General features: G+C 34.9%; 1 protein-coding gene across 43 annotated transcripts in view; it reads left to right on the forward strand.

The window, feature by feature from the left end:
* The window catches only part of NRXN1 (neurexin 1), a 1114780-nt gene that overhangs the window by 400556 nt on the left and 692721 nt on the right, over positions 1–21503 (forward strand). The window lies entirely within an intron of this gene.

A 21503-nucleotide genomic window follows, 5' to 3' on the forward strand; every position in this document is an offset into this window, starting at 1 on the left:
TCTGTATAGCAGATTTACTCAGTTATACATGTGTATATACTCTTTTTCATATTATTTTCCATTATGGTTTGATACAGGCTATTGAATATAGTTCCCAGCGCTATACAATATATAGTGTTTATCCATTCTGAACCTTTTTTAATGTCCATACCTGTGACATATGGCAGTCTCCAGGGCAGGGACTGAATCTGGGGCCAGGGATTACAGCAGGCCTTTTAACCCACTGTACCAGGCTGGGGTTCCAACCCACGTCCCTGTAGCAACCTGAGATGCTGCAGTCAGATTCTTAACCCACTGAACCACAGTGGGAATCCTCAAAGCATGATTTTTAATGATGTAATATATTCTATCCTAATGTTCTTTTATAAGTTATTTAACAGTTTTCCAATAATTGAATATTTAAATGGTTTACAATTTTTCCTGAATTTTAGGGATGTAATGGACATCTATATACAAACTTCTGTTCATGTTTCTGATTTTTTTTCTTAGATGTGTTATTTAGAAGCACAATTATTAGGACAAGGGTAGAACTTTTCTTTGAGCCTTTGAATAAATTACTAATTTATATTCCCTACAGTTTATACCACTTTTCATTTCCACTAGTTAAGGTATGGAGTGCTTGTTTTATTACATCTAGCAGGTATTAAATATTGTAAGCTAAACACAAATCCATTTCTATTTTGTTTTTCCATGCATTTCTTTGAATGTTTATAAAGTTGTATAATTTTTCATAGATTTATTGATCATAAATTTTTAATTTCATGGATTGTTTATTCATGCTCCTTACTTGTTTTTCTGTGGAAGGGCCAAATAATTTTTTCTGAATTGCTTTTAACAATGTTAAAAATGTTATACCTGGTATGTGTATTCTGAACACCTAGAACAAGAGACGTGAGGATCTCAAAACTGGCTAATAAATGTAATAATTAATATTTTTCCCCTAGACTCCTTTCTGCAAGATTCACCTTTTTTTTTTTTTTTTTCTTCTTCAGGAAAATCTCTAGAGAATGACCTATTAAGCAAACATGTCTAAAATTGAGATGCATTTGATAGGTACTGTTTAGCAAATAATTATTTGAGAAAATTTCCCATTGCATACATATTTGATAGAAAAAAAATATTTAAACAGGGTGCTCAGATTGAATAATATTCTCCCAGAGAATGTAATGCTTGCCCTCAAATTGGTCTTTTAAATGCTTAGAATTTTTCCTTTGATAAAAATACTACATTCACATCTGTAGTCTTTCTACCTCCCTACCTCCCTCCTAACTCTCCTCTTCCTCTTCTTAGGAATCATTTGCGATTGGGGAAAACTGTGTAATAAAAAGTATAACATATAGAAGAGGTCACAGGAAGGATGGCTCAAATAAGGAAATATTCTTTTGGTAGAACTTGAGATGATTTTAGAAATATGTGGCTAGTATAACAGGTCAGAGAAAAAAAAAACAAAATAAGTATAGAGTCAAACAATTATGGCATTTGAAGAATGGAAAGAAAACTGAATTTTTCATTGTTGAGTAACTGAACCCAGTTCATGTCACCAGTGTGACAGTGGATGAGGGTCAGCTCCCTTTTGTTCTCCCCTAGAAAAATTTCAGATCTGTAGCCAAAGAGCTAATTCCCTGTTTGATCTCTCATATCACAGTGTGCTTATGAAATTTGGAAAGCCATCTAAGGAATTTCAAACCTTCTGAATACAGAATGCCTTTTTTACCAGCCAAGAGTCACCCTCATCACTAACAAATTGGCCAGTTTCAGAGTACTCCCTGCATTGACTTGTTACCAATGCAGCACAGTGCTGCTGGTTGAAGGAAAGTTCCAAGGACTCCAGCTGGCTACTTTCAGTGTGAGAAGAAAGTCTGCCATCAGAATAATTGCCTTCTACCGTTTTGTCTTGATTCTTTTCTAGTTTCTAGAATTTGCCAAGATCTTCTGGCCTCAAAACTTTCTAGATATCTCTGCAGACACCTAGAATATGCCTTTCCATTTCTACCTGCCTTAACTCTTACTCTTTCTTCAGGTCCCAGCAACTGAAATTTTCCTTTTCAGGGGATTTCTTTGCAAGTGCCAGTTGCACATCTGCCTTCAAGGCACATTTCAGTTTCCTTTCCTTGGTGGAATGTTGAACAAACATAACTGAATGATTTGTTTAATGTGTGATAACTACCTGTTTTCCTCCCTTAGATAGTTATGTAAATACAAATCATTTCTGATCTCACATTCAAGAAGTAGCTTTCGGAGTTCCCGTAGTGGCGCAGTGCTTAACGAATCTGACTAGGAACCATGAGGTTGTGGGTTCAATCCCTGGTCTTGCTCAGTGGCTTAAGGATCCAGCATTGCTATGAGCTGTGGTGTAGGTTGCAGACGTGGCTCGGATCCTGCGTTGATGTGGCTCTGGCGTAGGCTGGTGACTACAGCTTCGGTTCAACCACTAGCCTGGGAACCTCCATATGCCACTGGAAGTGGCCCTAGAAAAAGCAAAAACAAACAAACAAACAAAAAAATGCAAAACAAAACAAAACAAAACAAAAGTAGTTTTCTTTAGCTATATAATCACATTTGATTTTTAATTTTAAGCACTGTAAAGCTTAAAAGGGTCATAGATAATCACAGAAAGTTCTATTTATATTTTTAAATAGCTTATTTAGTTAGATTTTATTTCTTGTGCTCATGTGCAACTTGCAAATTAAGTAATTATGAATAATTCAGTCAACAGATAATTATTGAGTGCTACCTAAGTTCTGGGCACAGTCCCAGTCCCTGAGATGCAGTGGTAGACAACCAAAATAACAACAACAATCAAAGTCTTCTGCTCTCCTGGAACTCACCCTTTAATGGGGCATGTTGAAATAAACAAGCTAATAAATATTTTATAACTTAGGTAGTGATAAATGCTATATTTCAGAGTTCCCTCGTGGCTCAGCAGATTAAGGATCCTATGTTGTCACTGCTGTGGGTTGGGTTCTATCCCTGGCCCCGGAATTTCTGCAGGTGTGGCCAAAAAAAATTTGCTGTTTTAGAAAAATAAAGCTCAGTAAAGAGAGATATGCAGATGCCATTAATTCCAGAGAAGACATCTTATTTTTTTTAGTAATTCTTGCATGATTTATTTTTCCCTAGAAATGAAAATCAGAGATACTTTTCTATACAGCTTATAGAATAGTACTGCTTTCTGGGTTGTGGTTTTTTGAGTGTTTATTTCTGTCACATTTGGAACGTACTTGTATTTGACGTTATTTTCAACATCAAAATCAAGAAATTTATGTAGGTATGCTTTTAGAAAAAAACATTCATTTTTAACAAACCTATAGATGTTCTCCAGCATCCCAAATTGGCTTAAATTGCAACATTTTCATTTCCTGAGTTAATGTGTTAAGTGCTGGACATCAGTAGTGAAATTGCAGGAGGAAGGTGACTATTTGCACTTTCAATGTAATTTTATGTCCTTCAGGATTGTTACTGGTGAGTAATATCAAATAATTATTTTCCTTCAACCTGAAGCATAGACTAAATGAATAGATAGAACTTAGAGGAAAGAATGTCCTCCATTCAGCTTGCAGAAGAGAATTTTATTCCAGCTCATAAATTTATGAGACTAAAATTGATATCCATCTGTCAGGATGGTTTAGTCCTTATTTTCTGAATGTAAGGTCATGAGGTACGTCATCTGGGGGATGCTTGTTTGTTTCCAGCTAAACTATTATTATTATTATTATTATTATTATTATTATTATTATTATTATTATTTGATGGCCTCTTCTGGAATTGATAGGAGTTGTTCCTTCCCATAATTTTAAAATAGGTTGATAGCAGAGTTCCCATCGTGGTTCAGTGGTTAACGAATCCGACCAGGAACCATGAGGTTGCGGGTTCAATCCCTGGCCTTGCTCAGTGGGTTAAGGATCTGGCGTTGCTGTGAACTGTGGTGTAGGTTGCAGATGCGGCTTGGATCCCGTGTTGCTATGGCTCTGGCATAAGCCGGGTGGCTACAGCTCCGATTCGACCCCTAGCCTGGAAACATCAATGTGCCGAGGGAACAGCCCAAGAAATGGCAAAAAAAAAATTAAAAAATAAATTTAAAAAATAAAATAGGTTGCTAGCTAGCACCGTTCATATATAAGTGAAAAAAATCCTTTTTTTTTTAATATCTGAAAGAGTAATATAAAGAATAAATATTTTCCTTACCAGTTCAGTTACTTAGCAAAATCAGGACAGAAGGCTAAAGAGGCAAGGCAAAAATATTGATGGAATTTTCTGTCATATCACTATGTATATCAACTTAATGTAGATGTTTAAATCACTAGAATTTTTTACCTGCATGAAGACTTTAAGTATGCAAAAGACTTACCCAAGTATTACAAAATATTTACCTTGTGTAAGATTCATATAAAGAAAATAAAACTTTACTGAAGGATAAAAACCAGGGCCCAATTAATTGGAAAGACAAACTAGATATCCCTGGATAGGCCCTGGATAGGATGATTTAAGCTTTAAATTAAATGGTATGTGTTCCCTTTACAGGAGAAACGAATCCAACTAGGAATCATGAGGTTGTGGGTTCAATCCCTGACCTTGCTCAATGGGTTTAAGGATCTCGTGTTGCTGTGGCTGTGGTGTAGGCTAGCGGCTACAGCTGTGATTCGACCCCTACCCTGGGAACCTCCATATGCCATGGGTGTAGCTCTAAAAAAGAAAAATAAATAAATTAATTAATAAAATGGTAGATTAGGGAAATTTAATTCATAATCTCAATTTTGGGAAAGGGGTTGGGGACTTGAAAAACTGTTTCTAAAGTTAATATGCAAGCATAAATTTGCATTAACAGCTAAAATTTTTAAGAAAGAAAAATTTGGATAGGCTACTAACATGATATTGAAAGGTACTAAAAAATTACTATAATTGGAGCAGTGTGGTTCTGACACAGAAGCAGACTTAAAGGTATATGGAGAATAATGGCGTCCAGAAATGGATCAAATACATAATGGAGTTTAGTATATGATAGTGTAGTACTTAAAAGCTATGAGTAACAGATGTAATATTTAGTAGATAATGTTGAAAAAACTGATTATAAGTGTGATAAATAAAGTAAAATTGGTTTCCACTCATAAATCATTCATGTAAGTAAAGTATAAAGGGACTGTATATTATATAAATACTAGAAGAAGAGAAAGGAGAATATCTTTATACTTTTGGGAATAGGGTATATTTTCTTAATCAAGAAATGAAAGCGGCTTGCCATGAAGTACAACTCTGAGGGAACTGACTTTGTAAGATTAAAAAGCAAACAAAAATTCTGTACCAGGAGAACTAGATGACATTTGTGGCCAGGCACTATGCTCATAATTTTATAAGTACAAACTCAACCTCTGGGTAAATATTACTTTTACCCACATTTTAGAGAAGAGGAATTAGAGAGTTATAATGTGAAAGCAACTTCCCCCCAATCTCAAAGCTAATAAGTGATGGGGTAGTTCTTTGTCTACTGTGATTCAAGAGCCTGGGCTCTTACATACATCACTGGGAACAAAGTCAAAGAAAATGTATTTAGGGACTGTTCATTTGCATTTAAACTTATTCTACAAGAAAAGTTGGCATTCGCATAGAATATTTAATTGCATTTAAATTTATTCTATAAGAAAAGTTGGCATTCACATAGGATATTTAAAGAATATCTTTCACTATTCTTATATGTTCAATGTAGTAGTTTTAAAGAATATAAAGTCTCTTTATAATATTCTTTAATCATGTATAATGCAACCTACTAGAATATACCTCACAGTTAACTAGAATATAATTTTACTTTGCTTCTTTGTATCTTTAGACCACTATCCTCCTTGGCAGAGAGTACAAAGTAAACCTTTTTTTACATGAAGGCTTTTCCCTCATATATGTTTGCCTATTTTTACATGAAGGCTTTTCCCTCATATATGTTTGCCTATTTGATAGGAAATAAGAATAAAAACATCTAGTGATGGACTCTCCATCTGTCTTGACCCTCTTCATGAACTAAAGCCAAATAGCTTTCCAAATGCTTAACTCTCCTTATTTTTACATTAAAATCATTCCCTTCATTTTAGACAGACCGCATTGTTCAAAACTGTAATATTCATAACAAAAACCTCAGATGCAACTGTTGTCCCTAAGTTTGTTCCAACCCATAATTGACGATTCACTCTCAGCTGGACATTCCTAATAAAAATATCAGAAATATTTCCTCCCTTTATCAAAGCCTTTTACAATTCAGCCTAAACCAAACTCTCTCACTTCATCTGCCATTCTTCTTCTTCATGTCATCTTAGTTCTAGTCAAATTTCGTTGATTGACTTTTCACCTTAAAATGTTCACTCATTTCCACTCCCTCACTTGGAGTGCTGTTCCCAGATTCCCTCAATTTCAAATGTATCGTCCCTCAAAATGTCATCCAAAGTTTACTTCTTTACAAAATAAATCCCAATACTTTGTAAATAATCTCTTCTTTTAAATTTCCCTGGCCTCTTATATGCCTTATATTCTTTTTGCAGTTTGAACATCTTATACGTGGATCTCTGTCTAATTCAGCACTGTTCCCCTCAAAGTAGTTACCATAGTGCCTCACACATAGTAGACCTTTAATGTGTTTCTTTAATTAATGATTTAATTAATGCCTTGGGGCTCCCATGATTTATTTTGCAAACAACACATTCTAAAATGCTGCTTAAGGAAGTTCCCATTGTGGAGCAGTGGAAACAAATCTGACTAGTATCCATGAGGATGAAGGTTCAATCCTTCACCTCGCTCAGTTGGTCAGATATCCTGTATTGCCATGATCCATGGTGTAGTTTGCAGATGTGGCTCAGATCCAGTGTTGCTGTGGCTGTGGTATAGCCTGGCAGCTGTAGCTCCAAATCGACTCCTAACTTGGGAACTTCCACGTGCTGCAGGTGCAGCCCTAAAAAGAAAAAAAAAATTGCTGACTAAGACTTAAGGCTTTGAAATGCCTCAATTTAAAAAAAATCTATTCCCTCTGAAAACTTTATTTAGTCCTTTATAATGTACATACTAATCTTGATTCATGGAAACATTTCTTTGAAAATCTTTGGTATTGTAAACATATGCATGTATATATGTACATATATTTATATACATATATATCTATATATCTATATATCTATATATCTATATATCTATATATCTATATATATATGGAATGTGGTTTTCAGATTATAGAACAGACAGCGTCAAGAAGAAGATATGCAGGTACAAGAACTCAGTGGCTGTCAGGAAGGTCTCTGCAGGCAACACCTGCAGCAGCATCCAAAAGTGTTTTGAAGGCTTAGTGTGGTTATTCTGCTGAATAACTGAATATCCACAGAGCCAAGGTCCGTGACCTTGAGCAAGCAGATCTTTTCTGCTGAATATGATCTTATTCCAGGTGAAGTCAAATTATTCTTCTCAGTGGCCAAGAAAACCTCAAAGCTTTCAAACCACTTTGCCCTGTGCAATGCCTCATATCTGCTAGGGCAGCCCACAGAACACAAGGACCACAAAATGAGCTTGAATTGCTTGGAAGCATAAAACTTTCCATTTAGTACAGAATTCTGATGTATCTAGGTTGTACGCTGAGTATAAAAAGGACTTTGACCTGAAGTAGGAAAGGCTGAAGGGCTGCTTCTGTGCCTTCCTTGAATCTGAGCTAGAATAAAGGATTTGTTTTAGTGAAGAGAATCACAAGGCCTACCAGAGCAACGGACATTCCATCTTGACCCATCTGCCCACTCTTGCCCACATTCCATCTTGACCCATCTGCCCACTCTTCCATTTTCTTTCCTTTCAGCATTCAGAGGGTGTGCTTTTGAATTAGTCAAACAGGCAACAGCAAATGAAGGAAATGGGGAAGAAACTCTTTGTCTTCAAATTGAAGTGCATGTAAAGAAAACGCAAGTAAAAATTTATTAAAAGACTTTTGTGAGGAGGCTTTTAGTCAGCATTTGACTTGGTTAAAATCCTGAGCTGATTGTTTATTACAGCCCAGCAGCAGGGGAAGCAAAAGTCAGTCCTTTGTGCATTTGTCTATTAAAAGGAGGAAGAGGAGCTTAGACACTTAAAATTTCAGCCCGTGGTGTACAGATGTGTCAACCCCATTAAAGAAAGACAGTTCTGTCAAGGATGAGTGGCTGATGGATCTGTCTTGGCTCTTCTTGTTAACCATTTCAGCACTGGTCCTTGTTCTGCATCTTTCTTCGTCTCTTTTATCCCAGCATTTCCTTCTATGACTTTCTTCTTAGAGTAGAACATCCTTGTTTTCCGTGTCCATAGTAGGACATTTAGCCTCCATAGGCTTTTCATTGGTTCTGATTTTATTCTGACTGGCAAATAAAGAGCCTGTTCAAGACAGAATGTTTTCCTTCTTTGAATATTTTCATTAGATTTTGCCAGAAATACTTAAACCTTATATATTTGTATAATGAGAGTGTTCGGGATGTGACTAAAATTTTTAATAAAAAACAAAACCCTGAAAATAATTGAATTCAGCTAATTGGAGGTTTCTATATGTTGGGGCAGATGTGATTGCCTGAATTGGTGGCAATATACAACTCTAGATTGCTTCTTAGATGATATTTCCTTTGGGTAGGAAATACATAATGTCAGCATCTGTGTGGGTCGAAGATTCATTAATGGAGTTTTACATAAAGATTGGTCCTTATAAAGGAAACTGTGACTTAAAATCAGTTGCTTTCAAAGGTCAGTCTGATAATGTACATTGAAGGGGAGGGAGGAAATGCACTTAAGTGTTCTCATTTTATGAGATTAAAATATGCTAACTACTTTTAACTACTCAAGCAATATGCAAATGTAAAGCAATACTATACATAGGTAGGTCATGTCTAAAGTGTAAATTATAGCTTAAATAGCCACAACATTTTGTCACATTATTATAACTAAGTTAGTACATTTAGAGAGGCACAATTTTTACACTTTAAATGTGTAGGTCATATCTTTCTAAGCCCTTGATTCTCTGCCATATCTGCTTATTCGAATCATCTCGGAGACATCTGAAAATGTTAGTGCCCAGGACACAAAGTGTACCATTTAAATGAGGATACAGAGGTCAGGGGGAGGGTTGGGGCCAAGGCACAAATATTTTCCAAGCCTCTTTAGGTGATTTCATTGTGATGCCAAATTGAGAACCATTATGAATATTAAACATTTCATCCAATCGCTGCAGCCTGATGTACCTAATTAGCCAGTAGAGTCTTGTCAATATAGTTGTATATATCCAGTTTATTTTTTAATTGTAAAATGATACAGATCATTTTTTCCACATCATTGGCAATACTATCAATTTAAAATAAAATGCATTGTCTGTTCTTAAGTAGGACTATTTGAATATTTAAGTCAAAGACTTTCATTATAATACTGCAAGTCAAAATAAATTGCAGAATTAAAATTTTGATGTTGTAAAGCTTAACATTAGTGCAAGTATGATAAGGAGTAGAGATAATTATTTCACTTTGAGAGTATAGCTGAGAAAAATAATAGAAACAATAACTGGTGATATGAAAGCTATAAAGCTATAATTTCACATGTTTTATCTAGGAGTTATGAAAACTAGGTATCTAAGAAAGAGATTAAATTAGGATTGAATGTCCATGGTGAAAAAGCCAGACTGTCCTATACTCTTCAAAATGAATATTTTCTTCCCTCTGAAACTGTGAATGTGTCCATTCAAACTATCTGAAATAGCATAGAAATGCGGCAGAATATAGTAAAAAAAGTATAGGGTTCGGTCAGAGTTTGAAATTCTAGTGTGAGGTATTCACAAACTTGGTTTTTGCCAAGTCTCTTAATTCCCTGGGCCTTAGTTTTCTTATCTGTAAAATGAAAAGGCTAAATTAAATCTATGTTTTTCAAATTTGAGTGATGAACTATCATTTTAATGAAATCAATTTAGAACAATTCTTATTTCTATAAAAAATAGAAGAGTGCATTGCAAGCACAAAGCCTATGTATGGTATGTGAATCCTGGGGAACTGGGAAGAAATGTTCAAAAGACCTTGAATTAGAAGATCTCTTTAACTTTTGTAGTTTTATGAATTTTTCATGAGAAAGGCATGTAGCCTGGGGAATGGAGGTGGGGGCAACTTATTTCAAGCATGAGATATAAAATATATCACATATTCCTGCCTTGCAGTATTAAGGCCAATGATCTTTAGAAAGAAAAGACTTGTTTCAACAGGCTATTTGGTTTACTACAAGTGGAAAAGGAAACAAAATAAAATGAAACAAAAGAACATTTACAGCTTGTGAATGTGGAAATCTATCTTATCCTTGAGACCAGAGAACTCTTTCTGTGAGCAGTGACTGAATGTATTGTGAATTACAGCTACTGATTCCAGAGGTGGTATTATTCTCTCTGGCCAAAATGTTCTCTGACCAATCAAATTAATTCCAAACTAAAAAGTGAGAATGTGCTCTGCTTTTTATTGCTTTATTTGTTTTTCATGTATTTTATTGCACTTCTGTGCTCACTGTTGGGAAATGGGTTCTTTCTAAGGAGAGTAAGGGAAGGGAAGGCCTAGTACTTTACAAAAAACATTGAGTTTCAAGCTAAACTGATTATTGGAAATAACAAGTAAAATAATAGTAACAATAATATAATAATAATAATAATAAAGTATCAGGAGCACCACTGCAATCTTCTTAAAGTAGGACTTATGTGAATGGGTGCTAGAAATACACTTTCTTTTTCTTCTTTTTTTATTGAGATGTAGTTGGTGTACAACATAGTGATTCACAATTTTTAAAGATTATACTGCATTTATAGTTATTATAAAGTAATGGCTATATTCTTTATATTGTCCAAAATTTCTTAAAGTTTTCCCAGGTGACTTTGATGACCAACCCTATTTAGGATCAGCTGATCTAGAGATTCACTTCTTATCTCAGCTTCACCTGTACCTAGCTCTAGATGCCAGAAAAAAAATCTCATAACCTTTATGGGTCTTCTTTTTTCAGTTCTAAAATCTACATTCATATGATTCATTGAGATAAAGTTTCACAGTTAAAGTTAATCACAAATCAACCAATGTCCATTTATCTTCAAATTGGAGCTTAAAATATAAGTTTTGGAGTTCCCCATGGGTCTTATTGGGTTAAGAACCCATCATAGTGTCTATGAAGACGTGGGTTCAATCCCTGGCCTCGCTCAGTGGGTTTCTGATAGAGTGTGAACAGAACACCTTCCATGTTTCTTTGTTTTTCTCAATTTTCAGTCCTCATAATGTAAGAGGAAAAGTAACTCTAAAAGCTCAGGGAGACAGAGGTTGCTATGGGAAAGTTCCTCGTAAAAGCAGCAGCCATCAGAAACCTTTAAAGACATTTTAACTCTGGCATGTTGTGTGATTTTGACAGCAGGAAAGTAATAGAGTTTGGCACAGAGTTGAGCCCCAGTAAATGTTTATTGAATGAATCAATGAAACAGTGGCTCAATAAATCAAGACTGTTATAGGGCCATAAAATTTTAGAATTGAAAGAAACACTGGAGATCACTTAGTCCAGCCATGTCACTTTGCCAGGGAGGAAAACGGGGCCCAGTGAGGCTAAGTGGGGTCTCCAAGGGCAGAGAGCTGAAAAGTGGCCAAGTGGAAATAAGTGCTCAACTCCCCTGATCCTATTTAAGCCCAATGTTTTTGCTTTTGTTTTTTCCCCTGAGAGAATGAAAAAGAAAAACACAAGAATTTCATGAAATCATTTTGCAAGTCATCCAGATATAAACCTCTTTAAAAGGATAAACCGTCAACTGAGAGACATTTTTTTCTTCCTTTATGCAAATAGTAATGTCCCTCTCTCTCTTAACTTTGTGAACATTAAATAGGCAAAATTTTCCTAGAATTAAGGTGTTGGACATAATGATAATTCTGGTTATTGAATGATTTGGTAAAGAGCTTTTTTTGGTAAAGTTTTTTAACTGCTGGACAGTCCTTTAAGTTACCTGAAGAATAATGATAATAATAACGAACAGTTGATTGCCAACCATATGCAGGATATTTATGTACACAGAAACATGCTGAGGATAAATTTTTCTCATAGAATCATTGGCTAAAGCCTCCTGAAATAGAATTTAAGTACCTCCACTCTAAAGAAAACCTCTAAAAACCAGCCAGTTACTTCCCTCAGCAATTACTAGAAGACAGCAAAACTGATTTTTTTATTTTTAAACATTTGTAACACAATTCCTGCCTCTCTACCTCCCACCTTCCTTATCTACCTAAGCACTGTGGATGAGTGAGTGGGGCAGAAGAATTAGTAGACCATAGACCCTGTGAAAATGTAGTGTCCAAGGAGACATGTGCTTCCGTTGCCCAAGATAATTTGGAGAAGAAACTACTATAGAAGCATGTGTAGTGCCTGTGTATGCCTACAAGAGAGGAATGTCTGCATTCCACATTTGATGCATGATTGTGTCTGTATAAAACTTGCTGACCTGCCTTGTGCCTTGCTGAGGAGAGAAGGAAACTGGCAGGGTGGAAAGAGACAAAGGAGTGTAGCTTACACTTTCAACATCTGGTGTGTCCAGGATTCCTAAGATTCTATGGGTCAAGCAGACACTCCGCTTAGTCTGGGGCATGAGCCATCTGGCCAGTATTACTCCCACCTGCTGGGCTTCTGGGCCAGGGGATCACAATATCAGGATATAACATTTTGGAACCAGAGGATAAAGCAGGCTGAGCCAGATGTATCAACCTCTTTTTCTTTCTCTCTCTCTTGCTCATGGTCATTCTCAATCTCTCTCTCTTTTTGTTTGGAAAATGCAGTGGGGCGGCCCTGCAGAGCACTTAGGAGTCTGCCATATGGAGAATATCAGAGTTAGTGAGGGTGAACCACAGAAACCAGTCCAGTCAACAGAAGGAACTGCAACAATGACCACTCTCAGTTCCGTCTCAATATACTGGAAGAGCTGGGTTTTAAGGCAGGTGGTAAGAAGATGTTTGTGGTCATACCACCTTCTCCCCTTCCTCCTCAACTCTATGAATTGAGGGGTGAAATTTACATCTGACATTAGGTGAAAGTTATAAATTAGCCTGAGCTTTCAAAAACCAAAATGCCAGAAATTTAGTAATTCTGCCTAAGATGTTGTTACACATACTTTGCATTACTTAATCCCACAACCAACCTGTCATATAGTTTCTAGTGTTATTGCCTCCATTTGCTGATGAGAAAACTGATATTTTACGATGACTGGTTATTTAAGTACTCACAATGTAAGAGGGATTCAAACCCAGGTGTTTATGACTCTATAGCCCTCATTCCTATGATCTTTAACTTTATAACTGTTGGTCTCCTTGCTATCACTTTCATACAAACCCAGAATCCCATCTCCTCACAGAACCCAGACTTAATTTCTTAAAATATAAATCAAATCAAGTCACTCTCCAGCTGGCAATACTCTAATGGCTTCCCATTGTACATGGAATAAGATCCAAAAGTTGGACCAAGATGATGCATGAATGAATATTAATCTCCCTCTCAATTCCAGTTCCTGTACTAGGTGCTTTACATGTGTGAATTTTGGATTCAGTATTCTTTGCCTTAAGGCCAAAAACAATGCCATGGATTTCCAGCATCCCTTCCTTTCCCCTGGTACAAAGTGTGTTACTCTAAAATCCAAGTGTTCTCAGTTTTACTGACCTTAGATAAATGAGGGTTGTCATAGAATATCTGTAAATCTGCTATAAATACCATTGTATTCCTATAATTGTATATAATACAATAGTATATATGTGTGTATATATATATGTATAAAATGTACTTATTTGATTTGCAAAGAAATCATCAGTTCACATTAGAGATTATTTGTAAAGTCTATATTCACCAGCCATGTTTTTACTTTGATTGTGTCACTGGTATTATCCTCCAGGTTAAAATGTGCTAGAGGCTATTTGTCATAGATTCAGTTGTTGGGAGTTGAGCCTGAGGCTGGTCCAGAAATTACATATTGCACACCTGGTGAATATTTACTTATGACTTTCTCTGAGTATTATATGATCTGTGCAGAAATGAATGGTCATCAGCCCAGACAGGCATGGAGTGGCCTGTTTGGCTCCCAGCACCTGCAGTTATCTAAACAAATGCAAATCAGTTGCACAATAGGACTGGAAAATTGTTGTACTAGTGTGTTGGGCTGTCCTATTTTTTTTTTTTTTTTTTTTTTGTTCAAGCTTAATCTGCATTTAGTTCTTGGTCATGATTTAAAGGCTTACTCCATGGCAATATCTGGGAACTAAGGAAGAGCGTGAGATTAGAATAAAGGGCAAGGGTTATGCATGTTTTGATTCTAATCCAATTAAATATATGACCCCAGTTTTATCTATTGAAACCTCAGTCTCATCTAATAAATGAAGGCATTATGCTAAATAATATCTAAGTTCTTTAGCTTTCATATTTAATGACCTCAAATATATTAAGAATATGCCTCTTTTTTGGATTACCTGAGGGATGCTTGGCAACTTATTTCCAGATTGGTTGCCTTGAGGTGACTCTAGAGTAAAATAAAACCTTGAAAAACGAATATTTTATAAAGCTCAATATTTTGCTACAAACAATAGAAGTTAGCCTCAGATTTTCCACAGGTCGAATTACTTTTGGGAATTTCAAAATGATTTATGACATTGCATCAGATTGAAAATCTAAGGAAAGCATGAATTATTCTCCCTTTAAAATACTACTATTTTTCCTTATAGTGACCAATTGATAGTTTTAGTTTATAAATTACAAAGGGTTTTGGCAAATACAACTCTGCTGTTTTCTGTTACACTTCTTAGGAACTGAGAATTTTTCCTGATGTGATTTTTAATAGGCAGACTTTCGTTTTCTATTTTCTAAATTTGCTTTATCTTTATAGTCAGAGACAGCTAGGCTTGTTATTTCATTTAATAATGCAGACTTCTAGTGTGTACCTTTGTTTAGTCAAGGATGTTTTTGGCACAGTATTCTTGTGTATTTGATTTCTACAGTAGTAAAACAAATGGAACAAGTCTCTTACTCAAATGTCAGGTTTTGTTCATTCTTTTCACATGTTAATCTTAGTTTCTAATTTGTTGGAACACAATTTTAGAATAGAATATAAGGTACAGTAAAATCTTATAAACCTGTGTGATTTGGGATTGTGTTTATGAAAAGCAAGATAATCAAGAACGGTAATGTGGGCCAAGTTCTTGACTTGGGAAAATGGCCTGGCATTCTTCAAATAAGTGGAAACAGTGGGACTTCCCTCTAGCCCATGGATATCTTTGTCCTTAGGAAGTAGGGTCGTTCCCTTAGATAGCCTTCACTTAGTAAAGTTCAGTGAAGTTGGAGGTTGTGGAAGCATAGGGTCAAATTAATGAAACTTTACCCCATTCATAGGCAATGGGAAGGGGCCTTGTCCTGAGAATCAGTTTCTGCGTGAATTTAGGAAGTCATTTAACCTTTCTTTGTCTGGTGTTCTGTTCTCTATAGTAGAAATAAAAAGATCCATTTGTTCAATCTACCATCCAAAGATTGAACACCTGCCATATCCAATTAAGAGGTTCAGTTATGTTTAAGTCCTTTCTGTAATGATAAATTTCTTTTCAATGGAATATTCCACCTATGGATAATACTCTTAGAAAGTCTTTAATATATTTAGATATATTTTCCCATAGCTTTCATGCTTTGATTCTGTTTATACCCTTGATTCCATATAACATGGAATTACTCTTCTAGGGGACATCCTTCCTGATGTTTGAAAATGTTGTTATATATCCACTAATTTTTTTATATACAGGGTTTTTTGACATCACCTTATGCACTCTGAGAGCCTTTTATCATCATAGCATATATACACATTTCAGCCTGTCTAAATAGGATTTGATAACAGGCATGAGGTGAGCAGCACTGAAGCATAAGACTATCCCATCCCTCTTCAAACTTTCATGAATATAACCCATGCTTACCTGGGTTTTTTGAGTGTCTCCATCACACTGTTGATTCATGTTCCAAAGACGCTACAGGTATGGCTTTGTTTTGTCTGATGTATCTGGGAAGTCATGTTTCTTATATATTCTTATTCAGTTGAGTTATGTTAGGCCTGAGAATAGGACTCAGGTTTATTCCCATCATATTTAACTTTGTCAAAACTGGCTTATCCAGTCAGCATAACAATAATTTATATAATTTTTTATTGAACTTTCCTTCAGAAAATTAGATGAGCAAGAACTGTGTATTTTTGTCTAAGTTATTTGAAGAGTGAAAATTGAATAGGACTAAAATCCAGTCATACCCTATTAGATCTCTTCCTTCAATTCTATGGCAACATAAAACAAATTAATATAGGATATTAGAAAAATGCTCCAAGTTTTTGAACAGTTTATTTTTTAATTGTTTCTCTATCATAATATCATACCATATTGTAATATCATCATATCTATGATGAGTAATAGAGACACCCTTCATCTTGACATTTCTCTGTTAAGCAGTATGTTTAGAGTACGGTCTTTCAAACAATTATGTCTTTGCATATAAAGATATAAAAGTATCTTTATTTTTTCTAAATCATATGAAGTGGTTCTGGAGCATAAATTGTATTGAGATATTAATATGCATTGAAAGGTTCTTAAATGCTACATAGTTGATATTATTACAGCTACTGTTTTTGTTTTTACTAATAAAAGTGGCATTAATAGGAGTAATGTCTTGATCATATCACCCTATTAATTAAAATACTTTATCAGATGAATTTGTTTTGTTCTCAGTCATCCAGATTTTAAAAAATTATTAAAATTTTTTTTTGAAATATAGTATAAATATTAAGTGCACAATATAAATGTACAGCTATATGATTTTTTTGTACTACAATCACACTTATAACCAACACCCAGATCAAGAACAGAACATTCTTAGCACCCAAAAAGACCTCCTAACACATCCCCTCTTCATTTCTACCAAGAGTAGCCATTGTCTTGACTTAACAATACTAGAGATTAGTTTTCCTTTGTTTTAAAATTTTTTATATAAATGGAATCATAAATATGTTCCCTTTTGTGACTGGCATTTTTTTAAAGCCCACATTTATGGCATATGAAAGTTCTCAGGCTGGGGATTGAATCTGAACTGCAGCAGTGACCACAGCAGTGACAATGCCAGATCTTTAACCCACTGTGCCAGGCCAGGGATCGAAACCGTACCTCTACAGCAAGTGGAGCCACAGCAGTTGGCTTTTTAACCCACTGTGCCACAGCAGAAACTCCTGTCTGGCATTTTTCAAACTCAGTGTTATTATTGTGAGTTTTAACCATGTTTTTGCATGTAGTTGTAGATCATATATTCTTAGTGATATTTAATATTCCATTGTGTAACTATACCCCAATTTATAGATCCATTCCATTATTGATTGGCATTTACTACTGTTCGGTTTGAGGTTACTAGGTAGAGTGCTGCTATCAACATTCTGGTGTGTTCTTCTGATGATCTTTGTGTCCATTTTGTTGAAGATATACTTACAAGGGGGATTACTGTGTCATAAGGTAGGCGGATGTCTAAAAGATATTGCCAGAAAAGCAGTTCTTACCAGCAGTATAAGAGTTCCAGTTGCTCCACATCCTCACTAACACTTGGTACATTTTGTCTTTTTTGTTTTATTCATTGCAGTGGAATGAACTCATCTTTTGTTGTGGTTTAGTTTGCGTTTCTCTGAATACTAATAAAGTTGAATGTCTTTTCACATGGATATCCTTTTATCATGGATAAAAGTATCTGTTCAAGTTATTTTTTCTATTCTTCTGTTGGTTTGTCTAGTTTTCTTTTTTTTTTTCTAATTGATTTGAATAAGTTCTTTATGTATCCTAGGTATAAGTATTTGTTGATATATATACTACTGTGGATCTAATTTCTTTTTGATGTTTATTGTTTTAGAACATATTAGAAATGCCTATCTTTGGGACATATTTTTTTAATGGACATAAACCCATTCTTTAAGTATTCAACAGGAAAACAAACAATTCTTACTGTACTGCTTGGTATTTGCATATGATATAGCACAAAACATAACCACTAAGACTATATGGTAACAGACAAAGAATTGGAGGAATTACAGTCATCTTGTAGAAAATAGAATGATTTATATATTCTCATTTAGTATGCATAGTCTTTCTTTAAAAGAACATAGCAAAAGTATTTTCTCTGCTTAGATTTATGTCTTTTTTTTGCAGCATTTTGTGGTATTGATATATTCTACAAAGTGAATTTTCCCAAAACTTTGTGGTTGCATTTAATGAAAATTTAAATTATCTCAGTTTTATAGTAATAAAAAAGGAGTGATGTATTTTTGTTTTTAAGTAATAGGAATATGATGGTGCAAAATATCATTAATGCTTACATAACTTCAAAGCTTTCCTTTTAGTGAACTGCAAACTCTGTTTACTGTTTTTCCGTTTGGCTCTGCCATGTAATCTAGCAAACAAATCCTTTATCAAAATTTATTTTGAATTATGCATACTTGGAATGATATGTGATCCCTTGTATTAAATGCTATAGCCTTTTAACTAGACCAAACCTCTTCAAGCCCCCAAACTCTGTTTTTAATATTTAGGCATAATCAAAGGCTGAGTTCTAGTCCTGCTTCTGTGACTGGCCCACTTTTTAAATCTGACAATCATTTAAATTCCACAGGCATCACTTTCTTAATAATGTATATTAAATATTTGGGCTAGAGAAGGATCTCTGAAACTTCTTTTGGCTCAGAGATCTATTCTGAGTATTCACTGGAGATAAAAATTTTGCAAAAATCATCCTCAGATAAGTGGATCTCACTGTATATCGTGTATCATATATGTGGATATGAACCAGAATTCACTTGACTTCCTATCATCAAATGGTCAAAAGAGTGAGCAGAGAGAAACGAATTGAAGGAGATTGGGAATGTTATTTTTATTGATTATGGTGACTATTTTCTAAAGACTGATGCCTTTATAGTATGTGACATTCCTGTGGGATAGCATAAAACCAAACAGTGCTTATTGCAGTTGGTCAATTTTCAATTTGTCAGCACTCTCATCAGCATTGGATAAGAATTACTGTTTTTCTATAGCTTTTCCAAAGCCTTGAGTTTTTCTGTCTCTTCATTTCATTTTTTTGTCAGCTTTATGGCTATGAAATAGTATCTGAATGTAATTTGATTTTTGCCTTTCCCTGAAGACCCACAAAACTGAGCATCTTTTTACTTATTTATATAGCACATTTACATATACATATATACACACCTGTTTTTCTAAGAAATTACTATACATTTCACTTGCCCATTTACTCATTGTTTGTTTTAAATTGATTTTATCAGAGTGCTTTGTGTATTCTGCATTGCAATCTTTTGTAGATTAATATGCACAAAAATATTTTCTACCAACTTTAGATACTTTCTTAATGATATTATTGATAATTTGGTGACCTTAATTTTAATGTGGTTGATTTATTTGATATTTTAATAGTGCTTTTTATGCCTCTTTAATAAATCCTTCCATACTTCAGTCTTGTAATTTCTTGTCTTACACAAATTTTACAGGTTTACCCCACAAGATTAAATTTTTAGTCCATGGAGAATTGATTTTTGTAAGCAAAATGATGTAAAGATCCAATTTCATATTATTCATATAGGTAACTTGTTGTTCCCAGCATTGACCAATCTATAATTTGACTACTTATTTGCAATGCCTGACTTAATATAAATCATTTTAATATATGCTTAAGATTATTTTTAATTGATTATTTCCTCTCTTTGCCTATCCTAATATATTATCTTTATTACCATAATTTTCTAATAAATGTTCATCTTTACACAGAAGATTTCATTAATCTTCTTTCTCTGATGTATCTTGGATATTTTGGGCTCCTTGTTTTTCCCCCAGAGAACTTGTAGAATAAGCTTTTCACATTCATTTTAAAAAAGTCATTGAGGTTTTTGTTGGAATTTCACTGAATCTCTTGATCTGTTTATGTTTAAAACATTGATTGTCCCTAGTACATAGAACCCTACAATCTTTCTGACATGTCTTAAACCCAATAGTTTTTTGAAGATTATTTTGGTCTTTCAATTTGTATAATATTTCCTCATATGATGTTGTTTTTTTCACTTACACTCTTCATAATGCTCATGGATTTTTCTTGTCTTCCTACATTAGTTAGTACCTCAAACACAGTATATTGATAGTGGTCATCTTGTTCTGTTTCTGATCTTAGAATATTGTAGATTTCACTATAAAGATGGCATATGTTATTTGTTTTAGAACATTTATTACATTTATTATGTAGGCAGGCAAGGAGGAAGACATCTACCATTTCTGGTATACACCAACTTTGCCAGATGCCTGTACAGGCTTTATCTCTTTATATCCTGAAAGACTGGTATCACTAACCGTTTTTAGGAACTGAGATTTTAAAAGATGCGTGATTACCCTCAGTGCCATTAACAAGTGGCCAAGCTAGGACTTAAATTCATAGTTTAGCCTACTCTTTTTTCCTAAGCATATAAGAAATATTAATTGTGCTGGCTCCCAATATCAAGACACTTGCCACATTAATTTGACCAGGGAAGCAAACACCTAAACTCTAGACTTTCAGAGATGGATTTAGGTCAGCCATGGTCACTTCATAACCTCTAAAGACTAATACAGAGCTTCACGCTTGTGAAGTGCTCAGCCAGTATTTTGAGCGAATGAATGGAAGGGATCCTTTAGTATAGATTGGGTTGTTCTTGCTGTGACTCTGCCTCAAAATGTGGATTTGGCTTGACCACTAGTCTTCACTAGTAGTTTACTAGTAGGCAGTGACTATTCCTCAAGGATTCATTCTCTCATGAAATTTCCTAGGTGCTCAGTGTTTTACTCAGTGCCATGCCTTGCATACCTGTAGTTGCTTATGGTACTTTCTGTATCCAGGAAGTCAAGTTATTGGGCCCTGCTAAGCTAAGACCTTGATTTCAGCTCTAATGTGAGAACAAGAGTTATTTGACTATTAAATGAAAATAGTCTTGAGATAAAATCCTCAGGGTCAGAACGAGACCCTTGGTGGTACATGAACCCTCAAGTGGTCATAGTAAAGATGCTGTATTACCAGTGAAACAGATTAAGATTCTCTTGTGCCATTTATAATTCTATGTTTATAGTTTATCAGAACCTGAATCCGGACAATATTGTCTCACTTTTCTTGGCACAATGCCATCATTGCCTAGAAAAGGAGCTTTTGGCTTCCACTCTTCCTTTGGTTAAACTTGCTTAATTAGTGTAAAAAGACTGCTCTTTCCAAATAGCCACATTTCTGTTTGATCTAACATTTTGTGGTATCCATGTTGTTACTCCTAAATATGGTAAAGACTGAGAAATGCAGAAAATGTTGAGATTTCATTTACATAGTGTTCCCATGATGATGTGCTGGAATTCTTACCAGTCTCATAAAAGCCAGCCCTACCATCTGCTTGCTGAGATCAGGGAATAAACCATCAATCCAGCTAGTGCCAT

This window comes from Sus scrofa, chromosome 3 (genome assembly GCF_000003025.6).
Source record: "Sus scrofa isolate TJ Tabasco breed Duroc chromosome 3, Sscrofa11.1, whole genome shotgun sequence".
In the NCBI taxonomy this organism is placed as follows: Eukaryota; Metazoa; Chordata; class Mammalia; order Artiodactyla; family Suidae; genus Sus; species Sus scrofa.